The sequence below is a fragment of the Oryctolagus cuniculus genome, chromosome 5 (genome assembly GCF_964237555.1).
Source record: "Oryctolagus cuniculus chromosome 5, mOryCun1.1, whole genome shotgun sequence".
Taxonomy (NCBI): Eukaryota; Metazoa; Chordata; class Mammalia; order Lagomorpha; family Leporidae; genus Oryctolagus; species Oryctolagus cuniculus.
Genome location: NC_091436.1, coordinates 163,980,003 through 164,006,877, shown reverse-complemented (window position 1 = coordinate 164,006,877; position 26,875 = coordinate 163,980,003). Strand labels below are relative to the sequence as shown.

Here is a 26,875-nt window from a genome sequence, read left to right as displayed (position 1 = left end):
CCGGTGTCCCGACCGGGACTAGAACCCGGTGTGCCGGCGCCGCTAGGCAGAGGATTAGCCTAGTGAGCCGCGGCGCCGGCCGGAACATTCTGATATGCCCATTTTCTCTCTGTATCTTCTCCTTGACAAAACTCTCTCTTAATGTCTTGTGCTCATTTTCCAATTGGATTGTGCAGTCTGGACTACTGAGTTTGGAGAGTTTTTGTCTAGGGTGAATACCACACAATCTTGATTCAGGCCTATCCCTTTCTTATTCTTCTTGGTCAGAATTGTTTTACTTATTCTAGGGCCCGAGTCTTTCCATATAAATGTTAAATAAGCTTTTATATTTATGTGGAAATTTACATTGCTAATCTTGACGGAGACTCTGATAAAATTGTAGATCACTGTGTAGAATTCACATCCCTACTGTATTTAGTCTTTCAACCTATGAATACATTTGCCTGCTTCATTAGTATTTTTAAATTCTCAGCCTATAAATTCTACACACTTTGATAAAATTACACCTAGCATTCTCTTGTCTTAGGAATGATTGTAGGGGTTGGTGTTGTGGCACAGCAGGTTAAGCCAGCACCCATTATATTAGCATCCAATAATGGGCACCAGTTCCAGTCCCAACTGCTCCACTTCTGATCTAGCTTCCTGTTACTACACCTGGGAAAGCAGCGAAAGGTGGCTCAACTGCTTGGGCCCCTGCACTCACCCACATGGGAGACCTGGAAGAAGCTCCTGGCTCCTGGCTTCTGGCTTTAGCCTGACCCAGCTCCAGCCATTGCAGCCATTTGGGGAAGATGTGTTGGAAGACCTCTGTCTCTACCGCTCTCTCTCTGTAATTCTGCCTTTTAAATAAAATAAATAAATCTACAAAGTTATCGCAAATGATACTGTGTTTTCACACGTGTTCATTGCCAGAATACAGAAATGTGACTGATTTTTGTGCACTGTTCTTATCTCTTGCCGAATCCATTTATTTTAGAAATTTGGTTTTTGTAGTTAACCTGGAATTTTCGACACAATGATATCATTTGCAAATGGAGACAATGTCTTCTATTCCATTTCTATTACTTGCTATGAATTGCTCCACCTCAACACCCAAACTCTCCCAGGAGTTTAATCTCCAATTCTTAAGGGTAGAAACTTCACCAGATTATTCTGCTCAGAGGCGAGACCCTTGGCAAACGAGGGTGGAGCCCATGGCTGAGCCCTGGAGGTCTGTGAGGAGAGGAGAGAGACCACACGTGCACTCTCCCAGCGCCTGCCTTGTGATGCTCGGGGAACTCTGCCAGCAGGAAGACCGCCACCAGGTGAAGCTCCTAGACCTGCCGTCTCCAGAACTGGCAGCTAAGCAAACCTCTTCTGTAAGCAAAGCTGGCCTGCCGCGGGTATTTCATGACAGTGGCAGAGCTGGTGAACACAGCCCTTTCCTTCTGTCTCTTGTCCTATTCCTGTGGCTCACACTCCAGTGTGGCGTTGAATGGCAGCAATGGAAGCAGACATCTTTGCCTTCTTTTCTGATTTTACAGGGAAAGCCATACGTTCCATGTTAGCCATAGGTTGTGTGTCAACACTTTTTATTGAGCTAAACATATATAGCTCTATTCCTAACTTGGCAGAAGTTTCTTTGTAGTATTATAAGAGGTTGAATTTTGTCAAATGCTCTTCCTATACTGAGGAGATCATATGGAATTCTGCTATGATTTGGTAGATCACATTGGTTGATTTCCAAACACTGAACCAGCTTTGCATAACTAAAATAAGTCCCACTGGTCATGATATATAAATCCTGATAAGTACATTTTTGGAGCCAGTTTTTTAATAATTTATGGAAGGTTTTCATGTCTAAGATCATGAGAAATCTTGATCTATAGTTTTCTTTTTGTTACACTACCTATATGGCCTTGGTTTCAAGGTAATCCTGGCCTCCAAAAATGAGTTGGCAAGTGCTCCCTTCTCTCCTGCCGTCTAGAAAATACTATATAAAACGGGGGTTAATTCTTCTTTCACTGTTTTTATGAAACTCTTCCGAGTGCAGCAGAGTTGATGTAGCCGATGTGGGGGTGCTATACTTACAAGGGCCTGGTACACACTTGTCTCTTGGCCGGTATCTGGGAATGTGGCTAGTGAGTTTCCTTTGGTAATACAAGACTCTCCTTCAAGAATAAGAGTAGGGCCGGTGCCACGGCTCACTAGGCTAATCCTCCACCCTGCGGCGCTGGCACACCGGGTTCTAGTCCCGGTTGGGGTGCCGGTTCAGTCCCTGTTGCTCCTCTTCCAGTCCAGCTCTCTACTGTGGCCTGGGAGTGCAGTGGAGGATGGCCCAAGTGCTTGGGCCCTGCACCCCATGGGAGACCAGGAGAAGCACCTGGCTCCTGGCTTTGGATAGGCGTGATGCGCCGGCCGCGGTGGCCATTGGAGGGTGAACCAACGGCAAAGGAAGACCTTTCTCTCTGTCTCTCTCTCTCACTGTCCACTCTGCCTGTCAAAAAAAATAAAGTGTATTCCTTAAAAAAAAAAAAAAAAAGAATAAGAGTGACTCGCTCTATCTAAGCTGCGAGTGCAAAGTGGCTTATACTGCACCACCACCTTCCCTCTGAAAGCCTGGGAGTTCAGTGACTGGTCAGAAGCTCTGTGCTACGTGCCTGCACGGCCGATTCTTAAAATGCGCTCGACCCCTGGGTGCTGCGGCTCCTCGTGGGAGGAATCCAGAGTGCCTCCTCTCTTGACCCCGCGGGGGGCTGGCTCCTGCACACCCGCGCCGGTTTCCCTGGATGCTGCCCAGTGTGCCTTTCCTTCCGCTGCCACGGCTGCTGCTCTGTTTCCACGGCTGTAAGAAATCTCAGCCGTGAGACCATACGCTGAGCTCTACAAGCCCTCCCAACAAATCACGGAACCCGGGAGCGGGCTTGAGGACCCCGGCGCACGCAGCAAGACCACCTGGGCCCGAGGCTTCTTGCTCAGGATTTGTGGACAATTCGTGACTGATGGTGGTTACAGGGATATTCCTGCCATTCATGGGATCCTGGCTGAGTTTTCATTTTCAAAGAAATGACCCATTTCTCCCAAGTCCCCAGACAGCATAAACTTGGCGATACTTGCTTGGTACCTTTCCAGTGGCTGAGGCTGTGGAGTGATGTCCTCTGCTTACTCCACTCCCAGTGCTGGTGATTCGTGTGTGCGTTCTTTGTGTGCTTGTCAATCCTGATACAGGTTTTTTTCTTCAAAGAACTAGCTTTGTTTCACAGATTTTTCTCAATTGCTTTCCATTTCATTGATTTTGCTCCTTATTGTTTCTTTCATTGTGTCTATTTGGGGTTTCTTCTCTGCTTCTTTTCCTAGTTTCTTAGAGTAGGAATGCAGGTTAATGAATTGAGAGCTTTCTTCATATCTAATGTAAACATTTAAAGCTATAATCTTCCCCTTAGCATTGCTTGGTTCATAGTCATTCATTCATTCTCTCTCTCTCTCTCCCTTCCTCCCCTCCCCTCCATCTCCCAATGTCTTATGTTTTAATTTTCATTTAGATCTCTAGGTGTTTTTTTTTTTTTTTACAAACTTCTAGAAGAGACCTCCTTGACCTTTGACCTATTGAAAAGGTTTAATTTCCATGCGGTTAGAGATTTTCCTGTGGTTGTTTTCTGATGGATTTCTAGCATGAGCCCGTGTCGGACGGAGCATGCACTCGCTCTCCATCTGAATTTGCTAAGGTGCACGCACTCTGCAGCTCAGGGCAGTCTCTGTCTTTGCGGATGTTCTAAGGGTTTTAAAGATTGTGTGTTCTGCTCTGTTGGATGAGAGGTTCTGCGTCCGACAGCTGGAATCTGTGGCCCAGTAGCATTGTTCAGATGGTCTGCACCCTTCCCGATTTTCTGCCTGGTTGTTTCCTCCAGTGCTGGGAGTCGGATGTTCGGAGCTGGGGACTTCAGAAGCTGTGTTTGGAACCCAGGCTGTGTCTGGATTCCAGACGTCTCCCACTCTCCTTCCCCACCTCCTACGGATGGGTCCAGACTCCTGTCTGTGGGGTCAGGAGCACACTTCCCAGAAGCAGAGCTCAGCGGGCCTTAGTTCTTGCACTCAGCCTTTTCCTCCTGGTTTGGTGTTGACCAACAATGAAGTACGTGGGCTGAAACCAGACAAGGTGCTGACCATGGACCCCAGGCATAAACCAACCCTGAAGCTTTCCTGAAAACAAGTACCAGTGGGGCAACCTTGAACAGCATGGACCAGGGTCCCTGGTGAAGCTCCCATCACAGCCTCATCTCTGGAATCACAGGAGTGGGGGGGGGGGGCACAGGGTGCTCCCCCCTACCCCGCCAGCCTTCACCACGCCCAGAGAGGGTTCCCCACCTTTGGCACAAACACAGTGAGCAAATGTGGTCGGAATGGAGGAAACCTGGATGGACTGAGGCTGTAATGAGCAAAGGGCTCCGTGGGTGTGAACGCAGCCTTGGGGGGAGGAAGGAGAGGCCTGAACCTGTTCCCTGCCACGGGGCATTGGAAAAGCCTGGAACTCATGGAGACAAATCCCCCTCAATCCCATCTCTGCTAAACCTAAATTGAGACATTTATTAAAACTGAATTTAATTTTTTACAAAAAAAATCTCTTTCCTCCTGGAGGAAAAAATGGTGTGTGGCTGCTGCGCCCTGTAATAATGGCTATAATTAATACGTGAAGGTCCATGCAATTTGGAAGGCAATGGGCTGGAGATGCGGTTCTATAGCCCTTGGCTGCAGAACAAAGGCCGCAGGTGGAGAGGTGATGGCACTGCATAACCCCCAGGGCCACCTCTGCTACACCTCCATCACAGTGTCAACTCCGGGTTGACTTCTGGGGGGAATATGTTACATTTCAAAAACCAGCTCTCCTACACTTGGCGATAAATCTCTGCTGGAAATTAAAGATGAAAAACATATTTCTTTTTCATTAGTCTCATTTGTCTAATAAATGCTTGAGGGACTCAGCTCAATCAATGCTTCCAACCTCCTGAAATTAAATTATCCTCCTTTCATGAGATAAGTAAAAATGATTTAAGTAGGAGGAATAATTTGGCTCTTGTCACAGTGCCACTGAGTGAATGGCGTTATCATCAGTGTTTTTCCCTGTCTTTGTTGACTTCAAGAACGGCCTGGGGTATTTGCAAAGAAAAAAGGAAAATGAAAGAGAGGAATCATTTCCCCAAACACTGTATTTGCAGGACAGTCACAGTCTGGAAGCAGGAGCTTCTCCGATTTCCCATGTGCAGGAAAAGCACACACTTCGAGCCGGCCACCTTCACAAATGGAAATGCACTCAGTCTTGCTGGAACCGAGCACTAGTAAAGCAATTAGAACACTCTTACACAAGACGAGATAAACGATTAGTTAGAACTACCCGGCCTCTGTCTTCTGATAAGGATGATCTGCCGGGTACATTCCATTTGTGCTGTCGTGCACCCCTTTACGTGACAACTACCGAGTTCTAGACTCCAGGCCAGGGCCTCTGGGTATAAAGATGAACACTCCAGGTGCCCGAACCTCGCAGTTTACAGATGGAGAGGCCCACAAGCAAATAAGTCACGTCAGGCCAGTGTGAGAAATGCTGTGGTTAAGACAGACCACTGGGCCCTGAGAGAGCTCCTTCTGTGACAAAATGGTTCATGAGTGCTGCCAACACAAAGATTATTTTAGCAATTAATCAGTAAATGGGAAAAAATTGAAAAGTCCTTAATCCAACAGTTGTTGTGTGATAGAAACTCAATAGATGTTTGCTTAAATTTGATGACAATCCTAGAAATTCACGCATAACTGGGGGATTAAAGATTCATTTTTTGTGAACCATCAATAGCAGTAATAACAAATTCAATCAACAATGCTGAAGCGAAGACTGATGGCCTTCTTAGTCTCTTTAGAGGAAAATAGTTCCAAAGAGAGGAAAGCCAGAGAAATCAAGGAGAAACAAGTACTAACAGGAGCAATCCAGATGGCTAAGGAAGTTCCATGTGATTTTTATGGTTTTTTTTTATTTTTTTTTTTTTTACAATACTCATGGTAGTTGTCAGTGTTTTAATATTTTTCATTTATTTGTTTTAAATTTAATGATTTAGTATTTCTTTTTATCATGTTAAATAGTCATTTCTATTTGTAATTTTGTGTTTTTTTTTTTAAAGGAACTCATAAATTGTAAAAAGCTCCAGGATCCACAGAACCTGTGTGTCCACCCTCCCCTCCCCAGGTTCCTAACAATGGGAATTGAAATGAAGCTTCATAAGCAAAACAGACTTCGGAAATGCTGTCTTCACTATCATGCCCCAAAGCCTGCCGTAGCGCCTAACCCGTAGAGAATGCTTCCTAAAAGTTTGTTAAAGGACAAATGAACAGTAAAACCCATCTGTAAATGGTAGCCAGCAATTATCAGAGACAGAGCTATGGGCATAAGGCAGGGACTACGCCCCATTTTGTTTCTGCCCGTTAACCCAGGCCTATGGCTCCTCTGCAGGCTTCGGGAGGTCTGAGGCTAAGTGCTAAGTGCACGCAAGGGGAGAGAGCTGTCCAAAAGACAGTGCGATAAATAGCGGTGATAAATACCCAGCCATGGGGACAGTGCCTCTAAGGAAAGAGAGCGCCCTGGGTGGGTCCAGATGGGAAAAGATCATGGAGGGGCAGACACCTGTGGCACAGGGGTTCAGCTGCTGCCACCTTTGCCTCCTGGCTTGAATCCAGGCACCCCTACTTCTGACCCAGCTCCCTGCTAATGCACCCTGGAAGGCAGAGGATGGTGCCTCAAGGACTTAGGTTCCTGCCGCCCACATGGGAGACCTGGATGGAGCTCCTGGCTCCTGGCTTCCATCTGGGCCAGAGCCCTGGTTGTTGCTAGCATGTGCGGGAAACGCACATGAACTGGTGGCTAGAAAATCTCTCTCTCTCTCTCTTTCTCTCTTTCTCTCTCGCTCTGCCTTTAAAGTAGACAAAAACCGATTTCTTTTCAACGTCATGGAAGCATGCCTCTGAAGCAGGGGGAGCAGAGGAACCCTGGGCAGAGTGAAGAAGCGACAGGGCAGAGCCCACGTGGTAGTCCCCGTGGCCCACTTCCAAGCGAAGGCAAACCACGTGGTGTGGCCAGGGAGTTCTGAAGGGAAGGATGATGTCACTTGGTGAAAAAACAACGCTGAAAACCAAGGATGACACAGGCAGGGAAGTGGGGGCTGCGTGACGTGGAGCTGCTCATCTCCACGCACCCAGAATTCAAGCCAGGATGCTCCCATGGAGCCCAAACTCCTGAAGCTGAGAGCTGCCTGAAATAAAAGGGTTTATGGAGCCACTACAGTCGCTGACTTAGAAGAAGCACCAGGTCCTCAGATGAGTTCCTACAACTTCCAACAGCCAGGCCAGATCACAGGTGGAAATACACCTGCTGGGCCAGGACTAAGAGTGTTTGTTTTAATGATACAAAGGTGGGGACAGGAAGTAAACGTTTGTTTATCTGGAATCTACACAGGCTGTAGTGAAGAGAGGCAGGGCCAGGCAGAGTGGGGACAGCTTCGGGATGGAGGACAGCCTAGAAGTACTGTTGCTTCTGGACTGCCTGGGTTGATGAGCAGGTGCAGCGGGGCCTAGGGCATCATAAGACCTGAGTTAAGGTTTGAGCATACTTTCAGGAATGAGAAAAGGCCTTTTGCTGCAGACAGTTGACCAATTAGCTTCTCCCATCGCTCCTCGTCTCCAGCCTCCATCCTCGTGATCAAACTTAAACCAGGGCTGGGGGTTTGGCCTAGCAGGCTAAAGTGCTGGTTAAAGTGTCCACGTGCCACATTGGAGTGCAGGAATTTGACTCCCAGCTCTTGCTCCTGACTCTGCATCCCTGTGAATGCCAACCTTGGGAGGCAGCAGTGATGGCTCAAGTAGTGGGGCCCCTGCCGCCCACAGGGGAGACCTGACTTGAACTCCAGGCTCCCAGGTTCAGCCTGGTCCAGCCTCAGCTTTTGCAGGCACTGGGGGTGGTGAGCCAGCAGCTGGGAGCTCTCCTGCTCAGGGCTGCAACTCCCTCCCTGGGCTTGGATGAATTTGCTGGGGCAGTTCACAGAGCTCAGGCAAACACTCAGGCTTATCCATTTACTATAAGGGATATTACAAAGGACACAGATGGAGAGCCAGACGGAAGTGATGGGTAGGATGAGGAATGGAGAAGGGATCTGTCTGCCTATCAGTCTGGCTTGCAAATAATAATTCCTCTGAAAATGTTGGACAACTCGGAATGTCCCCCTCAGGCTCGTGCCCTTTCCCAGGCCACATGGACTACAAGAGCAGAGAAAAGTCCAGAACAGCGACCAAGTCAGCCATGTGCAAGTGGAGGCTGTGTGGGAAGAGGGAGAGGGCTGCATGGGGGCTACGAGGACCTCCTTTGCTCACACACTTAGCCGCCCTGCATGAGGCTTCTGACACCAGCTGGGCGGGGGTCCCCGGCTTGGGCCAGTCAAGACCCCAGCTGGGAGGCCTCTGGTTGACTGAGATCACACAGGTCGAGGGTTCACTCCCGTGGACCACCCCCTTCAACTTCTGACCAACCAGCAATAAACTTGGGTTCCCACGGCCCTGTCTTTGGGTTCTATTAATTTGCTAAGGCAGTTCACAAAGCTCAGGAAAACACTCCATGTACCACGTATTATAAGGGCTACTGCCAGGGACGTGGGTGAAGAGCCAGACGGATGGGCTGAGGTGTGGGGACAGGCGACAGAGCTTGCAGGCCATCTGGGCTCTGCCCTCCGGGAATCGCCACGTGTTCAACCATCCTTGGTCCTGATTACTTCCTCGGCCACTAGTGATGGACTCAACCTTCAGCCTTGCTCATCGGGTACCTCGTTAGCATGTGAAAGGCACTCTGACATCTCTGGGGTTGCCTAGGATTTTAGGAGCCATGTGCCAGACAAGAGGAAGGAGGCCCAAACACCCATCCATTTCACAACAGCACAAGGGGAAGAAGGGGAGTCCTTCGGAGGCGGCAGCTCCTATTGCAGCAGGTCTGGTGCAGCTCCTTCCTCCTTGCTCTCCCCGCCTGACAAGTATCTGGAGGCCTGGGACTGAGAGAACCCCACTCCCCAGCTGCCCCTGACATTTGAAAATCTGTTCCCAGTTTGAATTAAGTGGAGTCTGCAGTCTTGGGTATGAGAGCGATTACAAATGAGAGAGAGAGAGAGAGAGAGAGATAGAGAGAGAGAGATAGAAAGCAGCTTATTTCAGCCTTTTTTCCCCATTGCAACTGACCTTGTAGACAAATACATTCAGTGCAAATAGGCTCGCCCTGTCTCCAGTGAAGGGAAGCCTAGGAGATGGGATTTCGAGCCATCAAAGATTTGATGGCCTCATCATTTTCTCAGCCATTCTCAAAGGCCTAAGCCGTGCTGGTATCTGATGTTAAGCAAATAAAATCTAAGTCGTTCCTGCATGCGAGTGCCCTCCAGTTCTCTCTAAAACCAGGTCCTCGTCCTGCCTGTGTCCTCTGTTGCATTTGGGCCTCGTCCTGCCTGCGTCCTCTGCTACATGTGGGCCTCACCTTGGGCAGGCCGGGCGCACAGCAGTGTGGACGTCCTGCCCAGCTCCACCTGCAGCTGTTGGACTGCAGACCCTATGAGGTCAGGTACATGGCCCTCAGGGGAATGGGGTCGTGTTCTCCCTTGACGACGCAGGAGATGTTGGATAGGACACTGACAGCTCTGTTGCAATGCTCAGCTCTGTGGACTGGGACCGCCCTGCTGTGCCAGAGACCTCAGACCCCGACCCCCGTGTGCCTGTGCCATGTGGACGAGTGACTCCCCCTCCCTCCCTCTCTCCCGCCCAGCCTGTGGGAGGTGTCACTCTGTGCTCTACTTCTATGAGGTCACCCCTTCTGTGATCCACACATGGGTGTGATCGCCCAGCGTTTCTCTTTCCATGAGAGCCCCCGCCCATACCTCCATCACCTCCCCAAGGTGCACACAGGGGACCCAAACATCACACGCAAGAAGTTGAATTTTATTTTTGGGAACATTTGCAAATGCTCAAGAAAACACTTTCAGTGAGCTCAGCCTGCACATTGCTCCTGGTGATGTGGGCGGAGCGAGGCTACTTGGGGCTTTTCTGCAGCAGCAGTGACCAGAGCTGCTCCCTCGGGACGGCAGGATGCGGCACGCCCTCAGTAGGAACCAGAGGATCCTCCTGCCGACCCCGCGCCAGCCCTGCCTCTTGCCCTGGGCGCTGGCTGCGGCGTCAGCGGTGGGTGGCTGCAGTGGCTGCGGTCCCAGCCCCCTCAGGCTCACGGGCAGCTGCGGCGGCTTCTGGCTCTGCGAGGTCCACACAGCTCCTGGCACTGGGGCTGGAGGGCGACGCCTTGGAGGCTGGCTGGGGGGCTGCGCTGGGAGCAGGGCTCCTCTCCTGCGGTGGCTGGCCTGGTAGGAGAGAGTCAAGAAGGGGTCACCAAGGGGGCCTAGGGCTCAGCCACAAAAAGTACCCGAGATGGCTGGGGCTGGGAGGGAGAGGGGAAGACTCACTGGAGGGCTCGGCGGAGTCAGAGTCTGCGCTGGGAGCAGGGCTCCTCTTCTGCTGTGGCTGGCCTGGTAGGAGAGAGTCAAGAGTGGGGTCACCTCGGGGGTCTTGGGCTCAGCTCCTGGAGGTCCCAAAGTGGCAGGGGATGTGGGGAGTGGGCAAGACTCACTGGAGACTTGGGAGGAGTCGGGGGTGGCGCTGGGAGTAGGGCTCCACTCCTGCGGTGGCTGGCCTGGTAGGGGAGAGTCAAGAGTAGGGTCACCTCAGGGCCTTGGGCTCAGCTCCTGGAGGCCCCGAGGCAGGGGTAGGGCAAGACTCACTGGGGGCCTCGAAGGGGTCGCTCCATGCGGAGGAGGAAACGTCGACAGCCATGCTGTCACGGAAACTCGACACCAGAGCCAAGCCTTCATCCTCTATGGGGGGGCGCTAGCTGCTCTGCGAGGACTGGGGCAGGGACGCAGGATCCTGGGGCTGAGGGCCTGGCGTCCCCTCGGTCCCCGTGCCTGGCAGCAGGCCGAGACCCGCCAGGTACTCCCTGGCCTCTGGGTCCCGGGGAACGCCCAGGGGCTGCAGCAGGGTGACCACGCCCTCCTCGTGCTCCTGGGAGGCTTCTCGGCTGGGGCCGAACCACGAGTGGGTCCTGGCGTCCTCCGCTAGCCCTCTCTTTTCCCCTCTTCACTCTCACACAAATAGAATACAACTTAGAAAAAAAATGAGACTCCCTGCTTCAACTCCTCAGGACCTACACAGCCCAGAAACGACGAGACTTGGCCGCATCACAGCCTCGGATCTGTCTCCTTGGGACAGCCTCGTGCTGAGCCCTCAGGACCAGTGTTTCTCCCAAGGAAGCCACAACCTCCTCTCAGGTAGGAAATGAGCCCGGGAACCCCCGCCCCACACAGCAGGTGGATCGGTGTCTCCTGCAGTTCTTGAGGAGCCCCCAGGGCCCAGCACAGCCGTGGGCCCAGGAACACGTGGTGATCCCTCTGCACCGACTGCCCAAGCCCTCTTGGGAGAGGAACCCTCCCTGGGGAGGTGACCCCTCCTCCGGTTGCCCAGGGACATTGCACGGTGCGATTTCTCCGTGATTTCCTGCAGTGCTGGTCACCTCCTCAAGGCTGGGAGGAAAGAACCAGCACCCCAGGAATTCTCACTACAGTTTCATTACTTAAGCCGAAAAAATTAAAGTATGATGACTCTTGTTGCTGTTTTCCATTAAGTAAAGGTAATACCAATCTTACTTCTATGGTTTTTTTTCTTTCTCTTTATTCTTTGATTGATTGATTGATTTGAAAGGCAGAGTTACACAGGATCAGAAGTGCTGAGAGTGAGAGAGGTCATCCATCTGCTGGTCCACTCCCCAAATGGCCACAGATGCCGTGCTGTGCTGATCCAGGAGCCAGGAGCTTCTTTTAGGTCTCCCTCATGGAGATAGGGGTCCCAGGACTTGGGCCATCTTCTACTGTTTTCCCAGTCCATAGCTACCCTGCCTGGACTAGGCCCGTCTGAAGGCAGGCACCCAAACTCCATCCAGGTCTCCCCAGCAGGTGGCAATGCCCCAGGTAGTTGGCCATCTTCCTCTGCCTTCCCAGGCATGTTAGAAGGAGCTGGATCAGAAGCAGAGCAGCAGGGACCCAAACCAGCCTCCCAATATGGGACGCCAGTGTCACAGGCGGCAGCTTTACTGCTATGCCACAGCGCTGGAGCCCAGGCTTCTTTTAAGATTTATTTGAAAAGTCAAGTGATCTTCTATCCTCTGCGTACTCCCCACGTGGCCGCAATGGCCAGGTGGGCTGGTTTGAGCCAGCAGCCTGTGGGGCTGGCACTGTGGTGTAATGGGTTAAGCCAGCGGTGCAGTGCTGGCATCCACATGGGTGCTGGTTTGAGTCTCAGCTGCTTCACCCCCGATCCAGCTCCCTGCTAATGGGCCTGGGAAAGCTTCCGAAGATGACCCAAATGTTTAGGCTGCTTCTCCCACGTAGCAGACCTGATAGAAACTCCTGGTTCAGGGCTTCAGCCTGGCATAGCCCTGGCTATCGTGGCTATTTGGAAGACCTCTGTGTGTGTGTGTGTGTGCGTGTGTGCTTCTGTCCCTCTCTCTCTTCCTCCCTCCTTCTCTGTAACTCTGCCTTTCAAATCAATAAGGTAAATTATTTCAAAAAGGCTAGAACTAATGCAGGTCTCTCACGGGGGTGGCAGGGGACGGTTCTGGGGCCATCTTCTGCTGGTTTCTCAGGAAGGGCTTACACTGGCCGAGAGCAGAGCATCTCCAGTCCACCGTGCGTGGACAGCTCACAGGGAGCATAAGGCACGGCTCCTCAGAGCCTGTCCCCAAAGCGTCTGCCCCCGAAGGTCCGGGAGTGGTCACGCTGCCTTCAGCGGCCACGCCCTCTGGGCTCCCGCCTCGGGACGCCAGGCAGACAGCCTGTTCCATTTTCCTCGCTGCCTCACTGGGGCCCTTCATGCTGCACACAGGACTTGTGCTCGTGTTCCGCCCTGAGGCTACGACGCTGAAAGTGACATCTGAAACACTGAACTAGTGATTTCCAGGAGGCATGGAGAGTGCCAGCGCCTGGCAAGCACACGTCATCCTGGGAGTTCCCATGGGGCAGGGAGACTCCCAAGGAAGGCGGTCACGGGCCGATCCTGGAGAACTGGAAGTTCACTGGGTGGGGCCCAGAAGCTCCTCCAGGCCGAGGAGGCTTGCTTGGGCTGCTGGTGTGGGGCCGGAGAGACCTGGCTCGCAGAGGGCAGCTGGCCGCTCTGTTGGGTGGGCAGGTAGACACTAGCCTGTGTGTGTGAAAGAGGCCAAAGGGAAGACAGGGAGTTCGCTGGGGGAGGAACAAGCAGCCTTAGCATGCCTTGGAGAACAGCCCAGCGTTTGCACGTCAAAATCCTGCCCATGTCCCCGTCAGTTAGGTGGTCCCAGCCTGCCCCCTGGAGATGTCCCGGGAGAACATTGGGGAAGAAAACTTTGGGGGAATTTTTACAAATTTCACACCCAGAAAGCCCATTGCCCAGCAACATCCTAGAAGCTGGGGGAGGAGAAGCACCAGTCAGTCAGAATGCAGAATCAGACATTTCTGATGAGCTGCCCATTTGCCCTGTTGCATGCACTACCTCCTTAAACTTTGCTAGTTTGTTTACCACTGCTCTCTTCTCACATTGGAGACAATGTTGCAATAACATCTAACTTGCTGCTGTTAATAAACTGGTGGGGGTTGGGGGAGAGCCTTGCCAGGGAGGAAGGGAAGTAAAACACATCCTGGGGTAATGTGATCTCTCAGCCTCATTTCTGCCTTGTTCCCTGACTCTGCAGAGTCCATTCACTGATGGCCTTGGCCTCAAATCAGACCCCCGTACTCCAGGGTTAGCCCCTGCGGTGTGTGTGTGTGGGGGGGGTGCCTGGATGCCCGTGTCTCAGCTGTCACCCAGGACTCTGCTCCCCTTGGCCATCACTAGAGAGCTCTGCGGCCAGCCCCGCCGGCTGTAAGAGGATGGCCCAGCCCAGGGCCATTGCTTCAATTGCCCCAAGTGCAACTGTATCCAGACTGGGTGTTAACAACAGAGTGTCCAGGTGCAGGGAGGACAAAGGGGAAAAAGTGCAGAAAGTGCCTGGGGACAGACTCTGTGCCTGGGCCAGGGCTCCCTGGGGGTCCCCTCCTGCCTGGACCTTGTCCCTCCAGACTGTGACAGAGGTCTCCCCGCCCCAGCCCCTTGTCCTTGGCACAGCTTTACCTCAGCCCCCAAAGGGCAGCGTCTTCAGACAACATCAAATGAGCCCCTGCAGGGCAGACACAGCCACGCTTTGGCTTCTCAACTTCCATTCACCACACTCATCTGTTTCATGCAGAAGGAAAACAACTCTTGGGGCCAGCATTGTGGTGTGGTGGGTAAACAACTGCCTCAAGGCTGGCATCGCATACTGGAATGCTGGTTTGAGTCCCAGCTGCTGCACTTCTGATCCAGCTTCCTGCTATTGTGCCTGGGAAAGCAGCAGGAGTGGCTCAAGTGCTTGGACCACTGTACCCATGTGGGAGACCTGGATGGAGTTCCTGGCTCCTGGCTCCCGCCCGGCCCAGACCTGGCTGAGGCAGCCATGCATCCAGGGGCTGGGCGATCGCTTTCTTCGTCCCTCTCTCCCTCTGTTTCTTTGCTTTTGAAGTCAATAAATCTTCAAAAACAAGAAGAAGAAATAGGGGCTGGCAGTGTGGCATAGCCAGTAAAGCTGCCACATGTGAGGCCAGCATCCCATCTGAGCGTCAGTTTGTGTCCTGGCTGCTCCACTTCTGCTGCAGCTCCCTGCTATGGCCTGGGAAAGCAGCTAAAGATGGCCCAAGTCCTTGGGCCCTGCACCCATGTGGGAGACCTGGATGAAGCTCCTGGCTCCTGGCTGTGGCTTGGCTCAGTCCTGACCATTGTGGCCACTCGGGGCGTGCACAAATACATGGGAAACATGTCTCTCTGTCTCTCCCTCTCTCTCTTTGACTCTGATTTTTGAATAGGCAAGCAAATCTTTAAGAAACAGAAAAAAGGAAGGAAAGAACCCTTATGTTTGCATTTAACCTTCTCAGCCTGTCTCCAAAATGAAGAGATGCGAAATCCCAGCAGCCACTGTCTCCATCTCTGGGCAGTCTTCACACTTAACCCAGGTCCAGCGCCACCAGGATCCCGCCCCCAAGGACTGCATGGGGAAGAGGAGAAAGAGGTGGTTACTATAAACACACACACAGCACATAGTATACACACATGCACACAGTACACACACACAGCACATGGTACACACACACACAGTACACAGTATACACACCCAGCACACACAAACACCACACAGTATGCATGCACACAGCACACACAGCACACAGTATACACAAACAGCACACAGTGTACACACACAGCACACACACACAGCACACACACTCAGGACACACACAGCACACACAGGACACAACACACACAGCACACAGTACACACATACAACACACACAGCACAAACACAGAGCACACACACACAGGCACAGAGCACACAGCACACACACACAGCACACACACACAGCACACACACAGTACACACAAACACCACACAGTATGCATGCACATGGCACACAGTATACACAAACAGCACACAGTGTACACACACAGCACACACACACAGCACACACACTCAGGACACACACAGCACACACAGGACACAACACACACAGCACACACACAACACACACAGGCACAGAGCACGTGCATACACACAGCAGACACACAGCACACAAAACACACACAGCACACACATAGTACCCAGCATACACACAGCACACACACACACAGGTGCACACACTCAGTACACACACACAGTACACACAGCATACATTACATAGCATGCACACACAAAGCACACAGCACACACACACAGAGCACACAGTACAAACACAATACACAGCACACACACGGCACTTACAGCACACACAGCACACAGTACACACAGAGTACACAGAACTCACACACAGCACACAAACACCACACAGTATACACACACACACACCACACACAAACATGGCACACACACAGTACAACACAGCACACACAGCACACAGTATACACAAACGCAGCACACAGTGTACACACAGCACACACAAACACAGCACACACACACAGGATGCACACAGCACACAGTACACAGCACACACACAGACACAGTACACACATACAACACACACAGCACAAACACAGAGCACACACACACAGGCACAGAGCACACAGCACACACACACAGCACAAACACAGAGCACACACACACAGGCACAGAGCACACAGCACACACACAAGGCACAGACACACAGTACACAGCACACACACAGCACACAGGGAAGAAAACAGTCACAGCTGCTGCCCTCCTGGACCTGGAGTGGGTCGTGTACCCGCGGTGACGTCTCACACTTTCTCTCCCACTCCTCACCCCACACATCCTGTGCTCGCCCTGTTGGGTCTGTTTCTGATGTGGTGACCTCAAGTGCCGCTCCTGAAGTCGCTGCGTGCTTCGAGGTCCCACCTCTGCTGACCGCCCTGGATGTCCCCAAGGTTGGTGACCGGACGTGAGCGTTCCGAGGAGCACCCCAGACGTCCTCTGCTCCACATGCAGCCCCCTCCCTCCACCATGCAGTGGCACCCCAATTTCTTCTCGTAATCAGTCGGTTACCCCTTCACTCTGCTCCCGGTTCAGCGGCATGAAGACCCCCATGGGCGGGGGGGGGTCCCTCGTCCGGTTCCGTGGAGCTGCAATTGTGTCCTGGTGGAAGCCAGGACCTCTAGCCCAGGAGCTCAGAGGCCGAGGGGTGGTGCGATCGTGAGAGGTGCCGCTCACCTCTGTCCCTGGCCTTGGTATTCAGGTGATGCGAGGGAAAGCGAACGTGGAGTTTCTGACCCAGTGCATAGCCGCATCCCCTATGACAGAATTCTACCTATTCTTCCTATTCTCTGTGGCTGCAGGCCTGGAGGGGTTGCCCTGTAGAGATCATGGGTTTTATCAGGAATCTAGGTGATAACATGGAGTTGTCGAGGCAAAGACATGGAGGTGAGAGCTGAGACTTGAGACAAGGAGAGCTGTAGGGAGAAAGCAAACAGAGGGGCCCAGCCTATGCCTGGCCATGGCCTTGAGTGAGGGGCGGGGGAGAGGAACCAGCTGTGGGGAGGGAGGACTGGTCAGCAGTCTCCAGAAGCTTAGGGCCAATGGCGCCATGAACCCAGAGATGCCGGCTCAGAGGTCAGCCACAACTAAGTAAAAAGATTTATTTATATATTTGAAAGGCAGACTTACAGAGAAAGAGAGAGAAAGGGGGGGGGAGAGAGAGAATGAATCTTCCATGTTCTGGTTCACTCCCAGAATGGATGCAATGGCCTTGGTTGGGCCAGGCTGAAGCCAGGAGACTGGCACTGCATCTGGGTCTCCACCTGGGTGGCAGGGGCCCAAGGACTTGAACATCTTCTGCTGCTTTCCCAGGCACATTAGCAGGGAGCTGGATCAGAAGTGAGGCCCCTGGGATTTGCACTGGTCCCTGTTTGGGATCCTGGTGTTGCAGGCGGCGGCTTAGCCTGGACACCACGACGCAGGCTCTCGGTCGGCGGCACTGCAGGCCTGGCTCTGGCTTCCTTGCTGGGGGCCGTCCCATCCCTGTGACTCCTGCACTGAGCGGCATGGACTGGCTCTCCCAATCTCTATGTAACTGCCTTTCAACTATATAAATAGATCTTTAAAAAAAAAAGTTCATTCATAATGTTGGTCGACCATCACCATCTTTTCCAGAAATTTTTTTATCATCCAAAACAGAAATTCTAACCATTCAACAATAACTCTGTCTTTTTCCTCCCCTCATTCCCTGCTAACTTCTGTTTTACTTTCTGCCTGTATAAATTTCCCATATGACATTTGTCCTTTTTCATCTGGGTTATTTCACTGGGTATCACGTTTTTAAGGTTCTAACATGATTAGCATAGCATAATTTTCTTCCTTTTTAAGGGCTGAATAATATTCATTGTGTGTGTATATATGTGTGTGTGTGTGTGTGTATATATAATGTTTTGTTTACCTGTGTATTAGTTGATGGACAGTGGAGATTTCCACCTTTGGGTCACTGTGAATAGTGCTATGAGGACTGGTGTGCAAGTATCTGGGTCCCTGCTTTCAATTCATTTGGAAATACACCCAGCAGAGGAATTGCTGGATCAAATTCTACGTTTGGGTTTTTGAAGACTCTTCTAACCACAGCAGTTACATTTCTCCCAGCATGCACAGCAGCTCAGATTTCTCCACGCCCTTGGCAACATTGACACATTTCCAGGGTCGTGTTTGTCACCATCCTAATGGATGTGAATGAAGTAGTTTTCCACTGTGGTTTTGATCTAATGACCAGTGAGGTTGAGCACCTTCTCACGGTTTGTCGATCTTGGGAGAAATGGCTACTCAGAGTATGTGTACACCTGTTGGTTGGATTGTTTGCTTTGTTGGTGAGCTGTAGCTCATTACATAACCCAGATATTGATCTCTTATTAGATATATGATGATCTGGAGATATTTTCTCCCATTCAGTAGATTCCCTTTCATTCTCTCAATTGAATGCTTTGAAGCAGAAAAGCTTCCAATTTCCAAGAAGTCCAATTTGCTTATTTTTTATTGCCTACAGTATCCAAAAAATCACTTCCGAATGCAATGTCATAAAGATTTCCCCCTATGCTTTTTTAAAAAATGCATTCTTATAGTTTTAGCTCTTAAGTTCGGGTCTTTGATCCATTTTGAGGTTTTTTTTGTTTTTTTTTTGTTTTTGTTTTTTTTGTACCTGGGATCAGGTTAAAGCCAAGTTCATTCTTCTGCCTGTGAATTTCCAGTTTTTCAGGAACTACTGGCAGATAAAAGGTCTTTTCTAAGAATGATCTTGGCACTTCTGTTAAAACTCACTCTGTTCAAATTTATTTCTGGGCTGTGTGTTTGCCTCCATCGATCTATAAGTCTCTCTGCCAATATCACGTTGTTTTGATTACTGTGGCTTTGCAGCAAGTTAGGAAATCAGTCTTCCACTCACTGTTCCATATTGTTTGGCTTTCCAGGGTCACTTGAGATTCCATATGAATTTGGGGAAGGTTTTTCTATTTCTGCAAAAAATGTCATTGGGGTTTTGGGAGGGACTTGAATGGATCTGTAGACCCCTGTGAGTATTAGGATTGTAACAATATTAAATCTAATCCAAGGACACAAAACCCTTTGCATTTATTTTGTCTCTTTCAACATGTTTTATAGCCTTCAGCGTACCTAGCTTTCATCTTGTCTGTCTGTTCAAGTTGTTCCTGCAATGGTGTACCTTTGGTTTGAAGTGGCTCCCTGGAGGCACAGCCCTCTGAATGGCAGTGCTAAGGTGGAGGCCTAGTGGAAGGTGATTGGATCAGGGGGGCTGTGGCCCCGTGCAGGGATGAGTACGGGCCCCAGAGCGGGTTGTTACACAGACAGGCCACCAACACAGCTGTCCCCCCATCATTTCCCTGCTGTGTTGTGATGCAGTCTGGAGAGGCCTCCCCCCTCAGAGGAGGAGTGGATGGAGTCCCCCCATCTTAGACTTGCAGCCCCAAAACTTCCAGGTAAGTAAACCTCTTTTCTTTCCCAAATATCTAGCCTTAGCTCTTCTCTGTAGCAATGGGAAACAGGCTAAACCAATTCCTAAGTATTTTATTCTTTCTGATGCTATTTCAATGAAATTATTTCTTTTTTAGTTTATTCATTACTAATGACTAGAAATACAGCTGATTTTTGAGTTTCTCTGTATATTGCAACTTGGCTGCATTCATTTGTTAACTTAACATGTGCATGTGTGTAATGCGTACTTTTCTATATGTAAAATGACAAGTGGGGTTGGCACTGGTGTGCAGGTTAAGCCCTGGTCTGCAGTGCCAACATCCCATATAGCGGCCAGTTTGAGTCCTGGCTGCTCCATTTCTGATCCAACTCTCTGCTATGGCCTGAGAAAGCAGCAGAAGATGGCCCAAGTCCTTGGGCCCCTGTACCCACGTGGGAGACCCAAATGAAGCACCTGGCTCCTGGCTTTGGCCTGGCCCAGCCCTGGCCACTGTGGCCATTTGGGGAGTGAACCAATGGATAAAAGATCTCTCTGTCTTTGCTTCTCTCTCTGTAACTCTGCCTTTCTACTAAACAAATAAATTTTAAAAAATAAATAAAAAATGACATCGGTGAACAGAGGTTATTTTCCTCCTTGTCCAGTCTGAATGCCTATTATTTTTATTGTCTGTGTCTATCTAGAATTTCCAGTGCTGTGTTGACTAGAAATGGTAAAAGCAGGAAACTCTGTCTTGTCACCGAGCTTACACTGCACATTTTCAATCTTTCACCACTGAGGATGACATCATGTGGTTTTTCATGTATTGACCCACAAAGTTTTAATTCCATGGAGCTGTGAAATCTACCAGCCTGGAACTACTGGTGCAGAGGACGGCACATAAGCTTCAGGTCAGGAGTCCAGGAGCAAATAAAAGCATCTCTTTCTAAACTCCTGGGCACTTTCTGTTATGATGGAGAAATGAGCATCAAACCTACTCTCCACCCCAAACTGTACAACCGGGTGCTACAGCTGTAGAATCAGACAACAGGCAGGCACACGGCTGTGATACCCGAAACAGGAGAAACGCAGGGGGACGGCTTCATCACCCTCACCTCCCACGTAGGAGGCACTTTCCAAGTGACAGCACAGGCAGCCGTACCCCAGAGCACTGACCTAACCTGTATGAGAAAGCAGACACAGGAGTCTGAGGATTCCGAGCTTACCGGGTTTTCTTGGGACTCTCTTGATTCTTCGGGCTCACACTAAGTTATACACACGTGGGGAAAATTTCTGCAACATCTAGCAAAGAGCTGCTGAGGAGAGGCGGGGCTTCACGGATTCCAGGGATTGTTCAGTGTTGGGAGACTCTGGAGTGGAGAGAGCCTGTAGGAGTTAAATTAAAACCTCATGGGAGACGTGTCTCAGGGACAGAGCTCCTTGTCCCTCTCAGGAAGGGTTACTACAGCCGGCACTGACAAAGCCTCCGCCAAAGGTGCGCACGACCAAGCCACACTGCAGTCGGTTAACTAGCCAGCAGATTTTGTGGATAAGGCTCTGTTAACAAAGTTTGATATTTCCCAACAACGCAGTGTTTCCAATGCCCATGGTGGAATGAAAAACTTTCTGGACACCATAAAGCAGCAGAAGAATCCAACCTGTAATATAACAATTACTGTGAATGCCCAGAGGTCACACTGTGACGGGTTTGGCCAAGACTTTAACCCAGCTCTAACAAATATAATGAAGGACTTTTTTTAAAAGTCAAACACATGAGGGAATGGATGAGCCTTCTCAGCAGAGACACAAAGATTATAAAAAGGAGTTCTACAGAAATTTTAGAAGTTAAAAATATATTATTTAAAATAAAATAGTATATTTTAAAATTTCAAATAGAAACTTTCCAAACTGAAACAAAGATAAATAAGATGGGAAAAAATGAACCACGCTTCAGTGATGTGAGTGAAAAAAAGTAGTCTAACGTACAGGTAATCAATCATGGAAAATCTTAAAAGTAGTCAAAGGGAAAAAAGACAGGGAACAATGAAAGAGGTCCCTGGGGCTGGCGCTGTGGTGTATTGGGTAAAGCCGCTGCCTACAGTGCCAGCATCCCATGTGGGCACCGGTTCGAGTCCTGGCTGCTTCCAATCCAGCTCTCTGCTATGGCCTGGGAAAGCAGTAGAAGATGGCCCAGGTCCTTGGGCGCCTGCACCCACGTGGGCAACCCAGAAGAAGCTTCTGGCTTCCGATCAGCCCAGCTCTGGCCATTATGGCCATTTGGGAGTGAACCAGTAGATGGAAGACCTTTCTGCCTCTCTATAATTCTGCCTTTCAAATAAATAAAAAGTTAAAAAAAAAAAAGTGGTCCCTAACTGCTCATCAGAGTCAATGTAATATAGAATTTGACGGAACAAACTGCTTAAAGTGTGTCAGTCGTAATTGCTTCCTCAACTGTTACGTGTAGGTAAAGCACCTTTGGAGAGAGAGCGAAAGGAAGACATTTTCAGGCGAACAGAAGTGGAGGGAACTCATTACCAGCACATCAGCACGCAGGCCACGTTAAATGAAGCCCTTCAGTTTAAAGGAAAATAACAATAGACGGAAACCAGGTCTCTCACAAGCATGACGCGCACCAAGAATGGCAAAGGTGTGGATAAGGAGAGAAGATCACGTGCTGGCAGACAGTGGGCTGCTGTTGGGAGACCCGTGCGCCGCGGCCCCCAGCGCCAGTGCCACTTCGTGTACGGAAGCTGGCTGACGAGGCTCGCCTGCCTTCTACAGCCAATGGCGAGAGTGAGGACACAGCAGGGCAGTGACGGTGCCACTCCTGGAGGGACAGGGAGCCGGCGCTGCGGTCTCAGTGTGCATTGTCCTCCACCAGCCCATGCGTGAGAGGCCTCGTCCCCAGGGAGGCGCCCTCGGGTGGTGGTGGGATCTTCGGGAGGCAGGGCCCAGAGGGAGGCCCGTGCATGGGAGGCTTCTCTCAAGGGTTGTTCCCACGACAGAGCTGTGAGGACACACCCCGTCTCTCTCTGCTTGAAATACATTATTTCAAGTTTCTTACTGCCGCATATTAGAATTCCTAGAGCAGCTCTCTCCCATAGAAATAGAATGCAAATCACGAATGTCAGCCACACATGGGATTTTCAATTTTGCGGCAGCCATATAAAATAAAAGATAAAAGCAGTAGAGGAAATTAATTTTTGGTATTATATGAGTATTTTATTTAATCCAGTGTCTTCAAAATATGAGCATTTCCACATATAATCACTGTCATCAGTGAGGTATTTTTACAGTCTCGTTTGTACTAACTCTTCAAAAGCCAGTGTGCCTTCTACACCATTGCACGTCTCAATGTATTGTAGCTAGATTTCAAGTGCGGATGTCGGTCACGCTAGCCTACTGGACAGCATGCCCAGTACCACCACCAGACAAGGAGGTACGGCTCAGAAGCCATTAGGGGAGATAGTACAGAACACTGGAGACATGCTTTATCAATCCAGAAGAAGGCAAGACAGAAGGAAAAGCGAAGACGAGATGGCACACACGGCATGTCTAAGTCTGGGAGGTCAACCTCTCACTTGAACAGGCGCCCGTATGGGCTGCAGGCACTGCTGACAGAGGCCTTCCCTGCCATAGCACAGCTCTGGCCATGGAATATAATTTTTCTCACCCTGCATGTGCTCCTTTTTCATACGGCTTGTCTTGGATGTTTACTCATTTGCTTAGAGCAATAGAGTACTGTAGTTAAGATACTGGATTTGGATATTAACCCTATGTGGGGAGCAACTGGGAGCAACTCGGACTAGACTAAGTTACTGGAATTAAGACTTATTCTATGCATCTGCTCTCCCACAATATGGCGCTGAGAAGGGAGTAACAGCTTCTACACAGCTGCCTCCAGTTCAACCAATAAACTGCAGGACCTGCTCCTGATTGGAGGAGAGCAGCGTACTCAGCGTGTGGGTAGCAGAGTTGGGATTGGTGGAAGAGGACTATAAAGGAGGAGAGAGACAACATGCACCAGGAACATCTATCTGAAGGAACACCTGTGCAGCCCCCGAGAGAGCCGGCCGGCGGTGTGCCACTCCCCCGCGGAAGTGGGGAATGTGGCAGGGGGAACCGCCCTTCCACGGAGGTGGAAGTGTCGGTAGCCAACCCGGGAAGAACCAGCAGCAAACCCGGAGAGGGCCGAGCAGACGAAAGAACAACGCAGGGTCCTGTGTCGTTCCTCCACGAAGAGGGGGAGCGACACCCTAGATCTGAATCTTGGCTCTGCCATTACAAGACCTTGAATAAGTTACTTAATGGCTCTACACTTTAGTTTCCTTATCTGTATAAAGGGTATTATATGCCACCTACTTCAAATCCACATAAAACACAGTGCCTGACACTTTGAAAGGTCTCCAAGATAAGCTAATTACTTATTATCTTTTTTTTTTTTTTTTTTTTACAGGCAGAGTGGACAGTGAGAGAGAGAGAGAGAAAGCGTGGGTAATTGCCGTTGGTTCACCCTCCAATGGCTGCCGCGGCCGGCACGCTGATCTGAAGGCAGGAGCCAGGTACTTATCCTGGTCTCCCATGGGGTGCAGGGCCCACGTACTTGGGCCATCCTCCACTGCACTCCCGGGCCATAGCAGAGAACTGGCCTGGAAGAAGGACAACCAGGACAGAATCCGGTGCCCCGACCGGGACTAGAACCCGGTGTACCAGCACCGCTAGGCGGAGGATTAGCCTAGTGAGCCACGGCGCCGGCCACTTACTATAATTCTTGTTCGATCCACTAACCACGAGGAAGGTGAGCTATGATCCAGACACCATGTAGCACGGCAAGGACCCCAGGGTGAATGACCAGGTCCTCTTCCTCAACAGAGAAGCCAGACACAGCAGCGCCTGCCTGCTCACAAAGGCCAGCACAGGGTGGAAGTAACAACACACAGAGAAGCACGGGGTGGAAACACACACGCCAGTGCAGGCTGCGATCTGAACACAGGCCTTCCCCAGAGCTCCACGTGCTGGGGGCCAGAACAGGAGGCCACTGGGCTCTGCCTTCTCGAACAGACTCCGGCTCCCCAGCAGGTGCGGCTCAGGTCTGGCAGGAGGGCTAAGGGCCCTCTTCCATGAGTTGTAACCAGAAGAGAGCCAGGTCCACGGGGAGCCTGGCCGGCCCCTCCTGCCTCTTCGCTCCCTTCTGCACGCATCCAGATCCTGTTTTGTTGCTCCACACTGACAGAGCTGGCCCGGGTGCTGGTGCCGTGTTACCTGAGCCCTCTGGGCACTAAAACAGTGAGCCAAAAAAGCCCCTTCACTGGGCACCGTACCCAGTCTCAGCTGTCTTGTTGGAACAATACAAAACAGACCAAAACAGTACACAAGGGTTACTTGGCAAAATGCACAAGCCAGGGGTCACCGCTGTGGCATAGTGGGTAAAGCTGCTACCCCGGAATCCCATCTGGGCACTGGTTCATGTCCCGACAGCTTCACTCTGATCCAGTTCCCTGCTAATGGCCTAGGAAAGCAGCAGCAGGTGCCCCAAGTGTTTGGACCCCTGCCACCCAAGTGGGAGACCCAGCCCTGGCCTTTGCAGCCATCTGGGGAGTGAACCAAGTGAACCAAGTGAAACATGGGAGATGTTTCTCTCTGTTTCTTTCCCTCTCTCTCTGTAACTCTGCCTTTCAAATAAATAAATAAATCTTTAAAAAAAAAAAAAAAAACAGCAACCAAACAGCCTGGGAAAATCATGGATATGATTCAGACCAAGTCATTCAGCTTAAAAAAAAAAATCAGCAGGTTTTATTCTACCAGCAGTGGGGAGTGAACGGTTCTCACTGAGGGACTGATATCCTGTGGCTGGTTTTCTTCTAGAGTGTTCTTTTTCAAAAGCCCCGTGTCTGCTCTCATACGTTAACCCAGCCCCTCATCTACAGAGTGAGAGTTGCTTGCAGATGAGGGCCATGAGAGTTTTAGTGCCAAGTATGTCCTAAGCATGTTCCACCCATACTCCACCTTGTTTTGTTTTCAAAGCGGAAATGTAGGCTTACCAAGTTTACAGCGGAGACTCTGGAACTGCCCCAGGTCACAGAGAGGTCGGGAGCAGGGCCAGAGAGTGAGCACAGGTCCATCTGACTCCACCCCGCTCCTGCAGCCCCCGCCTTATGGTGCTTCCTCTGCTGGCGGGTGCTTGGGAGGAAGCAACGTCCGAGCCGTCGCATTTGCTGCTCCTTGGACGGATCAGGAACTGAGCACACGTCTGCAGTTGTCCTTACCAAACACCCAGAGCTCTCCAGGGAGACCGTACGCTCCAAGCTGCATTTCCAACAGCCCCCAAGAGTCCACACTTGGGAGTTTGCTGACAAGAGGGGCAGCCAGAGTGATCCTCCTGAAGAATTCACCTTTAGCCGTGTGACTTCCATGTTAAAAAATTATCTACAGCTGTAGAGAAATTACCCACGCAAATACAAATGTCCTATATCAGGCATTATTTTCATTTTTATGCAGTAAGCACTGTGTATTCTATTACATGGTCTGAACCATCCTTAAACTTAAGTCTCAGACCAATATCAAGGCAGGATTTTCTTGGCCTGCATCAAATCATGAAAACGCTTACATGAGGATAAAGAATACTTTCTAATAAGGAGGGAATGATGTTTGTTGAATTTTCATAAAGGTCTAAATTCAGCAGGCTCTTATCTTTCACTTCTTTCACTCAAATATTCAAAAGATAGGCAGTATTTGTGCACAGGAATTTGAGAAAAAATACAAATGGTCAGCGATAATAATGTGAAAAAATATCTTATTGTATTAGTGCTAAAAGAAAGGCAAATAAATATAAGGAGAAACCAATGTTTATCTACTAAATTGACAAAAACAACAAGAGAACTTTTTAAGATAGAGACAGACAGACAAGAGAGCAGAGAGCTTCCATCCACTGGTTCATTACCCAAGTGCCCACAACAGCCAAGAGTAGGCCAGGGAAGGAGCCAGGAACTCAATCAGGTCTCCCACGCAGGCGGCAGGAGCCTAACTACTCGAGCTGTCACTGCTGCCTCACAGGACACGCACTGGCAAGAAGCTGGAGTCAGAAGCCAGATGGAAGGCAAACAATCAAACTCAGGAACTCCGCTGTGGGACACAGGACATCTTATCCAGGAGGCTGAATGTCCACTCCCCCAAAATATGTGTAAATAATAATTCCTAGGTACTGATGGCATTGTTTAACTGTTCCATGTATCTAGAAAACAATATGACAGCATGTATCAAAAGCCTCAAAAATTTACTTTTAGGAATTTATCCTG

General features: G+C 50.3%; 1 long non-coding RNA gene across 1 annotated transcript; it reads right to left on the bottom strand.

Annotated features, from left to right (window-relative positions):
* Positions 1-14,637: 14,637 nt before the first annotated feature.
* On the bottom strand, positions 14,638-25,755 carry LOC138849843 (uncharacterized). Its single transcript, XR_011389064.1, has 3 exons — positions 25,622-25,755; positions 20,807-20,966; positions 14,638-15,175 (listed from the first exon to the last, which is right to left on the bottom strand). It is a non-coding gene; the product is annotated as an uncharacterized lncRNA (long non-coding RNA).
* Between the last annotated feature and the right edge of the window lie 1,120 nt (positions 25,756-26,875).